Source organism: Choloepus didactylus, chromosome 7 (assembly GCF_015220235.1).
Source record: "Choloepus didactylus isolate mChoDid1 chromosome 7, mChoDid1.pri, whole genome shotgun sequence".
NCBI classification, from domain to species: domain Eukaryota; kingdom Metazoa; phylum Chordata; class Mammalia; order Pilosa; family Megalonychidae; genus Choloepus; species Choloepus didactylus.
In genome coordinates this window covers 43856520-43867242 of record NC_051313.1, presented here as the reverse complement: position 1 = coordinate 43867242, position 10723 = coordinate 43856520, and positions in this window count along the sequence as shown.

The following is a 10723-nucleotide window of genomic DNA, read 5'->3' as shown; positions in this document are numbered from 1 at the left end:
TTTTGAAATGCAACCTGGGAGCAAGCAGATGCCAGCCAGCTAACAGAGGTTTTCCAGATGCTAATAGCCTTTCTCCAGTGAAGGTACCCTACTGTTGATGTCTTACTTTGGACATTTTATGGCCTTAAGTAACCAAATAAACCCCCTTTATAAAAGCCAATCCATTTCTGGTGTTTTGCAAAACAGCAGAATTAGCAAACCGGAACAGGGATCAAGATACTTACTATAGCAATTTAGATTATACTGGTTGTCTTACCTTGTGCCTAGGAGAGAAAAAAAAATGTGATGTAGGAGATAAAGTGAGTTGATGGTAGCCAGAAAGCAAGAGGGCCATCTGAAAGGCTTTTTGAAGCTCCATTACTGACTAGTACTTCAATGTAGCTGCTCAGCAGGGTTTGACCCATTCCAAACTCATCTCTTTTTAAAAACTAAAGTAAGAAAAAGGCATGTGATAACAGTGGAAGTTGGTCTCTTTATCCAAGTGGGCTCAATGGAATCACAAGGGACCATAAAAATAGAAGACAGAGGCAGAAGGAGAGAGGCAGAGAAAGGTGTGACTGGTGATGGGAGAATGGCCAGAGAGATGCTATATGGCTAGTTTTGAAGACAAGGAAGGGGCCATGAACCAAGGAATGCCAGTGGCCTCTAAAAGCTGGAAAAGGCCAGTGTTCTAGTTTGCTAATGCTGCAGAATGCAAAACACCAGAGATGGACTGGCTTTTATAAAAAGGGGGTTTATTTGGCTATACAGTTACAGTCTTAAGGCCATAAAGTATCCAAGGTAACACATCAGTAATCAGGTACCTTCACTGGAGGATGGCAAATGGCATCTGGAAAACCTCTGTTAGCTGGGAAGGCACGTGGCTGGCGTCTGCTTCAAAGTTCTGGTTTCAAAATGGCTTTCTCCCAGGACATTCCTCTCTAGCAAGCTTGCTCTTCTTCAAAACGTCACTCACAGCTGCACTCCGTCCAGTCTCTTTGAGTCAGCATGTTTTATATGGCTCCACTGATCAAGGCCCACCCCAAATGGGTGGGGCCACACCTCCATGGGAGTATCCCACCAGAGTCACCTCCCACAGCTGGGTGGGGCACATCTCCATGCAAACAACCTAATCCAAACATTCCAACTTAATCCCCACTATTCTGTCTGCCCCACAAGATTGCACCAAAGAATATGGCTTTTTCTGGGGGACATAATACATTCAAACCGGCACAGCCAGGAAAGGGCTTCTACCCTAGAGCCTCCAGAGGGGAAGGCAGCTGTGTTGACACCTCGATTTTAGACCAGTGAGACTCATATCTGACTTCTTACAGACTTTAAGATAATAGGATTGTGCTGTTTTAAGCCAACAAGTTTGTGATCATTTGTTACAGCAGCCATAGGAAACTAATACATGAAGGTTTCAGGTTTTTTTTTTTTAAAAAAAGCTCTCTCTCACAGTTGGCTGTAGCACAAGGGACTTGAAATTTTGAAATGATAGCAGAACCATAAAGGCAATTCATACCAGCTTTATGGAACTCTTGCAACTCACTCACTACATGGCCCAAATGACAGCTGCCCTGGCAAGGTCTCCTGAGTAAAAATGTGACTAACATGATGAAGAAAAGATTAAAGAAGAGACCTGGACATGTTCTAATGCAGTGGTTCTCAACTGGGGGAGACTTTGTCCCCCTGGGGACATTTGGCAATGTGTGGAAACACTTTTGGTTGTCACAACTGAAGGGACAACTAGTACTATGGACATCTCATGGGTAGAGGCATGGAATGCTGCCAAACACCTCCAGTGCACAGGACAGCCCCCACAACAAAGAATTATCTTATCCAAAATACCAGTAGTGCTGAGGTTGAGAAACCATGTTCTGTAGGGATGACGAGGAAGAGTTGTCTGTTTTTGCGGTCGGGGTTACTGCTTCTAGGGGGAGTGGCGGCCGGTAGCCGAGCCCTCAGCTCTCGGGGCTGCTTAAAGGGTACCGGCGGCGGGGGCTCTTTCCCGGAGGCGAGGGCGAGGCGGAGGACGTGGCCAGGGTCCTCGGCGAGAGGCGTGCAAGGTGTGGAGGGCGGCGATAAGGACAAAAACACTCTTCATCCAGTAGGAGTATGCGCCAAAGAGATTTATTCAGGGGTGATTACAGGTTATATAGGCTGGTAAGAGGGGCAGGGCTGGAAAGGAGGTGAAGTAGCCTAAAATGGCAATACTGAAGGGATAGGGGCTAGGATTGGTTCTGAGAGAACGCAGGAGCCGTTGCAGCGGGGCGGGGGTTGTTCTGGCCACGGTGCATGCGCGCTGGCGGTGGCAGGAGTGGCCTTGGCACCAGGGAGTGAGTGGGTAAGATAAGGAAGTGGGGAAAGGGCAGTTGGGAGAAAGGCGGTTTCCTCCGGCAAGCCTCCCCTGCCAGTGGCATTTTGGGTGAGGAAAAGGGAGCTGCCTTGACCTCGCTCCTCAGGCTCGGGGGGGCTGCAGAGGGCACTCACGCCCGTACCTACTACCCTCCCCAGGGGGTGATATCAGGTCCCCTGGCCCAGGCCTGGCAAGCCGAGGTACAAGCTCAGTCCCCGCAATTCCCCTTTCTTTTCTAATTAGAGGAAGAGGCTTTACCGGAGAGGCCCGCTAAGGGTGAGGGAAGGGGGAGGTCAGGGAAGGGAAAAAGGGGTTGACGGTGGCTTGGTGAGGCTGGAGTTCAGTGTAGGTGTGGTGCCTGGGCGCTTGACAATGGCTTCGCTGCAGCAGGCTGGGCGAAGGTGAGGGGTTTAAAGTTCAGGGGTTCCGAGAAGCTGGAACTCGAGGCGAGAGCGATGTTCAGGTGATTGAGAAGGGCCTCGCGGTCGGCGGGTTGACCGGTGGCATTGAGGTTGCGGAGGGTTGGCTGTCATCTTGGAGTGGGGGGCGTCAGAGGTGGCGAGTCGCTGATACTGGATTTGCACGAACGAGGAAAAAATGGCATCTGTTTGTTTCCTTACAAGCTGGACAATTTTGCGGATGAGGCAGGGTCCTAAGATGAGAGCTAGAATAATTATTAATAGGGGGCCAAGAAAAGGAAGGATGTATGGGAGGATGGGAGTGAAAAAACTGGACCAATAATTGGTGGCTTCACGATCTCTTTTACGCTTTTCCAGTCCCTCTCGGACCCTTTTCAGGCTGTCCTCGACGAGACCTGTGGAATTGGCATATACACAGCACTCTTCTCCTAGGGCGGCGCAGAGGCCTCCTTCTTTGAGGAGGAGAAGGTCAAGACCTCGGCGGTTTTGGAGCACGACTTCAGAGAGGGAATTGACAGAATTTTTTAGATGGTAAATAGCGTTTTGTAGGTGACGAATGTCCTCGTCAACAGCTGCCCTGAGGTGAGTTAGGGCGGAGCCTTGACTGGCTAGTGCAGCGATTCCGGTGCCAGCGCCGGCAAGACCTAGGAGGGAGGCAATTGTAAGGACGGTGATGGGCTCTCGCTTTTGCAGTGGGGTAGGAGCTGCAGTTCTTTCCAGACGGAGGAAGAAGTCTTCTTCGCTGTGGTATAAGACCCTAGGGATAAGGACAATTAGGAGGCAAGTTTCTTTATATTCGCTGATGATATTCGTGCTGAGACAGGGGGTAAGTCCTGTAGAGGAGCAGAGCCATTGGGAGGAGTTATGAGGAATGAGAAATTTTGCCGAGCTGCTGGGAAATGAGTAGCTGGCACAGGCAGTGAGGTCGGGAGAGTTACTGGAGCGAGGGCGGACGCACTTTCCCGTATAGGAGACTGAATGAAAGGTCAGGGGGACGGCAGAGGTATTTCAATTGCATTCCGAGGGGCTGTCTTCTGTGCTTTCTGAAAAGGAGAGGTTGGAGGCAACGGGCTCGTACAGTGAGGAAGAGGTGGAGAGGCAGAGCCAGCAGGAGGAGGTAAAATTGGGGTTGGAGGAGTTCACTGAGGCAAAGGCGGCTTGGATGAGGCTGAGGAGGGGAGAGGAATAACGAGAAGGGGGCAGAGGAAGCTGGGGTGGTGGGGTTGGCGATGCGCTGTTTGTAGCTGAGGTGCGGCCTCCGGATGCGCTGCTTGTACTTGAAGTGCGGCTGGAGGGCTGTGGAAAAAGGGGGTTAATGACTTTATTGGGACCAATGTTAAAGGGCTTTTTTATAACAGTATTTTTCTTTGGTTGGTTTAAAGCCTCCTTTCTTATGATTATAAGGGTTCCCCGATCGAACCCCGATAGCCAAATTCGGAAGCCCCAAGTTTTACCTAGGAGCCAAGACGTATCGGCAGGGTTTTGTATGGTGAGCATTAATCTTTTAGGACAAAGGTACCTGTTGAAATAGTGATAGCCTGAATTTTGGCAAGTATACGGGATTACTGCGAGGTTTAGAAATTTGTCAGGGACAGAAGGTTTCCAGCCAGTGGCTAATGTTTCACACCCCCAGTACGGGCAGTAATACTTATTGGGGGAATTACAGCATGATTTTCCAGGATTTGAGGATGGGCACATGTAATATTGGGCCTGGGGATCACTTACCTTTTGAGCGCAGGTTTTTTCGACTCTGGAGACAAAGGTGGCGAAAGGCTTACTCGGCTCCTGGAAGAGCTTGGTGAATTTATTAGGCTAACAGGTAGAGCAATTGGCAAACGCGCGTAAGGCGATGCCTCTGAGGACAGTCTAGAAGGTGGCAGGGACATTAATATAAGCAGACGCACTAGAAACGCTTCAGTGCCTAAATAGGCTTCGGGGGGATGATAGACTCCAATGGCTGCATCTTGCTCACTTTGCTTAGCTGCTTCTGCCTGGAAGTGAGCACGCCAGTCAACAAACTGACCGGGGTTAAAAATTGAACAGGCAAGCGAGGCCCAGTCTTGGGGGAGGCAATAGTTCATGGCGAGATCCTGCAGTATTTGGGAAGCATATGGGCTACCTAACCCGTCCTCCTTGACGGCCTTGCGAAGCTGCTTGATAGTATCTAAGTCAATGGGATACCAGTCATGCGGCCTCTGTGGGGTGGGGGCAAGGTTAAGAGGAAAACAGCGAAAAGCACGAGAGAAAGGAGGACACACTTGCAGGGGGCTTGGCGCGGGAGTGGGGGTAGGGGGAGCGTTGCCCCAAGGGTTGCCTTGAGGTGCAGAAGGCAGCCAGGGGTTGTTAGTTGGCAGGGTGGGAGGAACGGCGGCAGCTGCCGGTAGCGGCTCCGAGGGGGAGCTCGCCGGAGGGAGAGGCGGGAGTGGGAGGCCCCAAGCGTCGCAAGATGGCGGCGCAGTAGGCGTGGCTAAGACACAAGATGGCGGACCAGCCCCGCCCTGTGAAAGGGTGGGGCCCAAGGCATACGATGGTGGACTAGCTCCGCCCTGTGGAAGGGCGGGGTAAAGCGTATGCGGTTTCCGGCCCAGCTTAGGGCTGACGTCATCGCCGGAGCATTTCCTCCCCTCGATGGAAGAAGAAGGAGGAAGTTCGCCATCTTGGCGTGGCGCAGTGTTATTTTGCTTTTTGGGAGTCACCTCGAGCGCGTTGTTAATCTGCTCGACTAAGGACTCCGTGTCCGAGTCATGATTTGAATTAGTATCGCTATCTGAGTCTGTTGGCTGGGTTGATACGGCCTCCTTGGATTTAACGGGGCCTCGATCAGGGGGGAGGGAGCCTTGAAGGCAGGAGCGGATGGTTATCAAGGTGGGGAGCAAGCCGGGAGGGAAGCGCTTGCTCTCATGTTCCATGGCGTTAGTGACTCGATTAATAAGGCGATCATAAGTAACAGGGTCCCAAAGATGGCAAGTGGTGAGCCATGGGTTAAAGGGCAGCAGGAGATCCCAGTATATCTGCAGCTGCCGGACAGACACTTTACAGCGATGCGTGTCTAGGAGACCCGCTAGAGCACGAACTTGAGGTGCCTGACATGTAGATATACGATTACCCATAGCTGAGGGGAGAGGAGGGGGAGTTGTTCCCGAGCCGGGCCGGCCCGGCTGGCGGGGAGGAGGAGGAGGAGTTGTTTACCGAGCAGAGAGAATGAGATAAACTGTGGCTGCAAGGCCGAAGGAGACGGCGAGAGCAGAAAGCAGTGCCCTTTGACAACGGGAGCAGTCAGGGGGGGCAGTTGCAAAGAGGCACACGGCACCAAATGAGGAAATAAAGATACAAAGAACTACAGCAAAGTAATGGAGGGGAAGAGGGAAAGTGTTAGGAGGAACGGGGGTCATAGAAGTGCGCATACAAGAGGACGAAGAGAGCGTGGGGGAAGGGAAGAGTTCCTACTGGATGAAGAGAGCGTGGGGGAAGGGAGGAGCGGCTTCGGAGCAAGGAACCTCACACGGCTCCGGAAGCGGCGAGGGAGAGGCGGCCCTTACCTTGCAGGCGAGGAAATGGGAGGCTGGAGAGGCGTCCGGGCGAGCGGGCGACCTGCCAAACTGTTGTGTGGAGACGTTCCTCACACGGGGCACCAGTTGCGGTCGGGGTTACTGCTTCTAGGGGGAGTGGCGGCCGGTAGCCGAGCCCTCAGCTCTCGGGGCTGCTTAAAGGGTACCGGCGGCGGGGGCTCTTTCCCGGAGGCGAGGGCGAGGCGGAGGACGTGGCCAGGGTCCTCGGCGAGAGGCGTGCAAGGTGTGGAGGGCGGCGATAAGGACAAAAACACTCTTCATCCAGTAGGAGTATGCGCCAAAGAGATTTATTCAGGGGTGATTACAGGTTATATAGGCTGGTAAGAGGGGCAGGGCTGGAAAGGAGGTGAAGTAGCCTAAAATGGCAATACTGAAGGGATAGGGGCTAGGATTGGTTCTGAGAGAACGCAGGAGCCGTTGCAGCGGGGCGGGGGTTGTTCTGGCCACGGTGCATGCGCGCTGGCGGTGGCAGGAGTGGCCTTGGCACCAGGGAGTGAGTGGGTAAGATAAGGAAGTGGGGAAAGGGCAGTTGGGAGAAAGGCGGTTTCCTCCGGCAAGCCTCCCCTGCCAGTGGCATTTTGGGTGAGGAAAAGGGAGCTGCCTTGACCTCGCTCCTCAGGCTCGGGGGGGCTGCAGAGGGCACTCACGCCCGTACCTACTACCCTCCCCAGGGGGTGATATCAGGTCCCCTGGCCCAGGCCTGGCAAGCCGAGGTACAAGCTCAGTCCCCGCATGTTTTTATTGTAGTTTTTGCTTCTAGTCTGAAAAAGCTTCTGGTTTTATCTTTGCAGTTTTAAAAGGATGAACAATTTAAAGTTATGACTATCTTGGAAGGGGCCTATTCAGCCCTTTTACCAGTTAATGGTAATACTTTCAAATAAATAGCTCTCCTCTAGGAAATGATGCTAATTGCATTTCCCTGCTAAGCAGCATTTACTATCTTTCCTGGAAAATAACACAGACAGCTAAGCAATAGATTCATTTTCCTTCTAGTATTTTTTGGGGGAAAGAGACATTTGGGGGATAATTCTTAAGTTATTGTTTCTTTGAACAATAATAAGTTGAGGAGATAGAACACAACTACCATTTTCCAAGAAACTAGAAGAAAGATTTCAGTTGAGGAGGTGTGTGTTTCATGAGACTTCTCAATGTGCAGCAGGCAAGTGAAGTGACGTCCTACTAAAGTTCTGCCTTATCTTGATATAGTAATATGCTCTGGTTTTCAAAAAGTTACTATCCGACTTGCCCTTCGCAAGACTGTTGCTGCAAAAGAAAGGCTATAATTGTGTCTATGAGCCTCCTCCCAAATGCCTCCTTGTTGCTCAGATGTGGCCCTCTCTCTCTCTTTAGCTAAGCCAACTTGGCAGGTGAAATCACTGCCCTCCCCACTACGTGGGATCAGACACCCAGGGGAGTGAATCTCCCTGGCAACGTGGAATATGACTCCCAGGGAGGAATGTAGACCTGGCATCATGGGATGGAGAACATCTTCTTGACCAAAAGGGGGATGTGAAAGGAAATGAAATGAGCTTCAGTGGCAGAGAGATTCCAAAAGGAACCGAGAGGTCACTCTGGTGGGCACTCTTATGCACAATATAGACAACCCTTTTTAGGTTCTAATGAATTGGGGTAGCTGGTGGTGGATACCTGAAACTATCAAACTACAACCCAGAACCCTTGAATCTTGAAGACGACTGTATAAACATGTAGCTTATGAGGGGTGACAATGTGACTGGGAAAGCCATGTGGACCACACTCCCCTTTATTCAGTGTATGGATGGATGATGGAAAAATGAGAAGGAAAAAAAAACAAAAAAAACACCCAGTGTTCTTTTTTACTTGAATTGTTCTTTTTCACTTTAATTTTTATTCTTATTATTTTTGTGTGTGTGGTAATGAAAATGTTCAAAAATTAAGTTGGTGATGAACACACAACTGTATAATGAATGGTACTGTGAACAATTGAATGTACGTTTAGTTTGACTGCATGGTATGTGAATATATATCAATAAAATTGAATTAAAAAAATAATGGTGGGGTATATGAGGGAAAATGTACCTATTGCAAACTATGGACTATAGCTAACAGTAATAGTTTAATATTTTTTCATCAACAGTAACAAATGTACTACACCAATACTATGGATCAATAATTGGGGGGGGCAGGGTAAGGGATATGGGAGGATTTGGGTTTTCTTTTTTATTTCTTTGCTGGAGTAATGAAAATGTTTTAAATTGATCATTGAGATGTATGCACAACTATGTAATGATATCGTGAGCTGGTGATTGTATACTTTGGATGTTTGTATGGTGTGTGAATATATCTCAATAAAATTGCATTAAAAAAAAAGTTACTGTCTGAGACTTATCAACCAGGAACTCAGGAAGATTTCAGGGGAATAGTGAAGGAAAGTATAAACTCTGTCAAGCAGGCTCAGGAGAGCAGAACATGTGCATCTTTCAAACTTTGCTTTCAGTGAGTCATGGTGGTAGCTTGAAATCAGCCATGGTGGGAGTGTTTATACCTTAGAAATCAGCAAACACTACAAATCACAATTTGTTTTTTTCCCTTGGAGAAACAGTTGTTGAATATTTACCACCACACCACTGGGTGGCATGGGGTCACACAGCCCCAAGAGTTTTCCCATTAGTAAATGCCCTAGCACTAAAGTTCTTTCCGGTTATTTTTAATTCCTTTCATGTTCTTATTTCCCCATGTCTGCCTCCCCTACCTTAGCCAACCATTCTAAGGTGTTTAATGTTTGTCTTTTGGTCTGCATTCTTGTCAAATATGTGTTTGCTGTTCTGTGTACACATTTTAAATTTCCTAAATGGCACTGTTATAAATTTCATTCTGCATATTATTTTTCACTCTTAACTGTTTTTAAGCCCCATCCATGTCACTCTAGGTACATCTAATCCATTGCTTCTTCTCACTCTTGTATCATAAATACCGAAGTGCACCCACCACATTTTATCAACCCACTCTCCCAGTGACACTTTCCCAAACTGCATCCAAGTCCCCTCCCCACCGTAACATTATCTGCTTGCTCTCCAGGATGGCTGTACCAGTCTGCCCTCCCACCAGCCACACACAGAAGTGACCGTAGACCTATGACCTCATCCTGTCTTTGGTATTATCCAGTTACTAATTTTTACCAGTCTAATATGGGTGTAAAGAGATACTAGTGATTTTAACATGCATCCCTCCTAAGTTCTCCTTTCTTATACATGCAAGCCCCCACAGTCCACTGCTTCAGCCTGTTTGCATCTGCTACCACACCTAATCCATTGCTTGGAATTTCTCTGAAATTGGATGTGGCTGTCCAAGACCACTTCTTTGCTTTCCCTCTCGAAGACATATTTGTCGGCCCTTTTGGTTTTAAGATTTTTGTTCATCATTATTGTTTAATAAAACAGGTACATTAGAAACAGCATGGTGAGAGTCTATTCTTTTTCAAGGTCCTGAGTACATGGATCGTGATGCACTTCTTGCTTCTTCTGTAGAGATGTCAGCTGCACTGGTGTCCTTCCATTCTGGGGCTTAGCCTTAAAGCAGGAGGGCCCTTCCCCACAGCAGAACAGTGGGTGTCTAAACTGGCCAATTCTCTTTAGGGGTCAGGGCTGGTGATACCCAAACCTAGAGCCCCACTCAGAGGGATCACTTTTAGACACTTCCCCACATAAGGCACAGAGAATTTTCTTTAGGATTATGTGAGAAATCCCTTAACTCTTGTTTCTAAGACAGGTAAATCAAAGGGGAAGCTGAAATGATGCTATCAGCTCTTTGGATTCAAGCAAGGCAATCAGTATTAATAAAGAAGACCCCCATCACCATGGCTCCTTACATGTGCTGCAGTTTATGCCTCTTAATACCCGGAACTGTGCCTGGGCTAACATTTCAGCTTGTCAAAGCCAAGGGAGAGACTTACATTTAATATCTTGTATCAGAAACAGCACAAACTCCGCACTAGGGAGACCAGGATTACTGAATCCTGCAGTCGGCATTCAGGCCTTACTTAGCAACTGGGTTTCAATCTCATGAGAAGTCAGAGCATCAGAAAATTGCAGTCTGCCAGGCAGGTGTGCCCCAGAGCAGAGCCCAGCCCACCCCCACCTGCAAGGGCCTCCTCTGCCTGCACTGAGGGGGGGAGCCAGGTTCCAAGCTCATAACTACACACATGCTTCTTGAAAATCAGTTACAGGCAAGAACTGTTAGGTTTTGTTCTGTTTACCACCAGAGTCTCTCCAACCTCAAATGAGGACTCTTAACTACCAACTGATGAGGTAGGAACTTGTAAGAAATATGGAGTCATGCCCAGTAGATAGCAGGCAATCCAAATATATGTGCTGAATGAATAAACCCCTTTTAGGGGCACAGATGATTCTTACTGTACT